This window comes from Symphodus melops, assembly GCF_947650265.1.
Source record: "Symphodus melops genome assembly, chromosome: 11".
NCBI classification, from domain to species: Eukaryota; Metazoa; Chordata; class Actinopteri; order Labriformes; family Labridae; genus Symphodus; species Symphodus melops.
In genome coordinates this window covers 8,027,079-8,029,274 of record NC_136701.1, presented here as the reverse complement: position 1 = coordinate 8,029,274, position 2,196 = coordinate 8,027,079, and the positions used below count along the sequence as shown (strand labels likewise).

Here is a 2,196-nt window from a genome sequence, read left to right as displayed (position 1 = left end):
ACTTGATTGGCGACGTTGATAGAAGGCATTCATCTATGCCGACTGCCGACCTGTATAAAGAACGCATTTCTCTACAGACAGAATATGACTCTCTGGCAACCGCCCATGTGGAGGACCTGTTTCTTAGATCTAGACAGTCTCATTATGAACACGGGGAACGGGCAAGTAAATTACTTTCCCATCAATTAAGGCAGGCGGCTGCAGATAGTCTAATAACGGAAGTCACAACAACGACTGGGGACACTACGACTGACCAGAAGGGTATAAACGATCAGTTTAAAGGTTTTTATGAGACACTATATTCTTCTGAGGTCATTGACGGCTCCTCTATTACAAGCTTCTTCAACAACCTTGGGCTCCCCACATTAGACCCAGATGAGGCGGCCTCCCTGGAGGGAGACATTTCTAACGGAGAAATAGAGTGCGCGATTAAGGCTATTATTATATTTATTTATTTATTTTATTTTATTTATTTAGTTAGTTTTTTTTGTCTTTTTCTTCAGTTTTCTCATTTACATGTATTTTTTGTGAGGGGTGTTTGTTCTGTTGTTAAGGGGGAATTGTCCCCCATTATGCACATTGCACTACGTTTCTGTACGCCATATGTTGGATGCCTGTGTTCTGTTGTGGCCACATAAGTAATAATGTGTGATGTGCTGTGTCTGATGTTTATAATTCATGCAAAAAATCAATAAAAAACAGTTGAAATAAACTGTAATCTAAGGATAGATTGAAAAGGTTTTCCTAAATTACTGCCATATTAAAATAAATCAAAGATGATATCTTAAAGAGAATGAATTTTGAGTGCTGACTAGCTCCAGTAGAGCACACATAAACACAGCAAAAACATATTTTTGTAGATAACTAGAATTAAACGATGAAAGTCTTCGTTTTAATAAAATAATAATTTAGTCATTACTATTGCATTACTTAACAGGGCAAACATTATGAAAACTGTCAATGACCAAATACGTTTGAGCCTAAGTATGTGAAGTGGGGCATCAACAGTTACCAAAATCCTTTGAGAATCCTGTTTGCAACTTCTGCATCACCGCCTAAAAATGGCGCTTTACACCCTCTCCAGTGGCTACATCACCTGAAGGGAATGAAAACAATATATTAAGTAATGCTTTAGGGTGCTACATTCATAACTTTCCATCTTAAACAAGCAAATGGAAGTTGAGTTGAACAAGGAACTACTCTATTTAATAAATTACCTTCCAATCTGCAATGTAGTGGTCTGGTCCAGTCAACTTTATGGGTCTTCTAAAACCTGATAAGTCTCTTCTCTTGGTCCTCAACATCCTCCCTCAGATCTATCCTAACTCGTAGAATAGGTTTCTCTTCATTATCCTGCAGCAAATGATTTCTATACAGCGATACTGCCTTCTCCGGAGTTTCAACTCTTTTCCATTCTGAAAAAAACAAACAAAAACAAATTAACAATGTCAATCAATGACTGTCATTGATGTAAATACATTACAAAATCATTACCAGCAACAAACATCACAAAAATTTAGCAAGAAAAATGAAGCTTTATTAAGATGATATACCATCATTTGTTGCAGATGATGGTCCAGGTGGTTGGATAGTAAATATTGAGTAGCTGGTGCTTGGGCTACTTTCTCCATCACTGCTGCTGATAACCTCTGGCTCGGATGGTATGTGATCCTGAGGAAGGCTAGAAACATATTTATGTATTATTACTGTTATTAATGTTAAGAAAGGACATTTGAAATATTGAGAAAATGAAATTTTCTTCACATTTGTATATTAACACCACATGTAAGTACTATATGTAAGGGATGATAAACAACGCACTGTGCATATATTGGAAAAAATTAAATGCATTATTTTGAAATATATGCATGGCACGTTGTTTATTATCCCGCTTATACCATTGTTTCCACATCGGTCTGGAATATTCTCAATGTGTGAAATTTTGAGGAACTACTTCATAGCCATGCACATATTGACAAATAACGCAGGTTATATTCATATCGTCACAATATATAATATGGTAAAATAATATTTGAAATACAATTAAACATATTTGATACTAGATTCAAAGGACCGTTACGAATTACAAAGCCACAAACATGGTGAGAAAAGACTTCTCTACAATGAATTAGATCACTTACATCTTCACAATGGCAGGACTCAATATGAAGAGGGAGCAGCTGCTGTGGAAGTGAT

At 36.1% G+C, this 2,196-nt stretch overlaps 1 long non-coding RNA gene across 1 annotated transcript; it reads right to left on the bottom strand.

The window, feature by feature from the left end:
- Positions 1-1,022: 1,022 nt before the first annotated feature.
- Positions 1,023-1,670, bottom strand: LOC306831705. The gene is made up of 3 exons (XR_013780109.1): positions 1,554-1,670; positions 1,218-1,415; positions 1,023-1,096 (listed from the first exon to the last, which is right to left on the bottom strand). It is a non-coding gene; the product is annotated as an uncharacterized lncRNA (long non-coding RNA).
- Between the last annotated feature and the right edge of the window lie 526 nt (positions 1,671-2,196).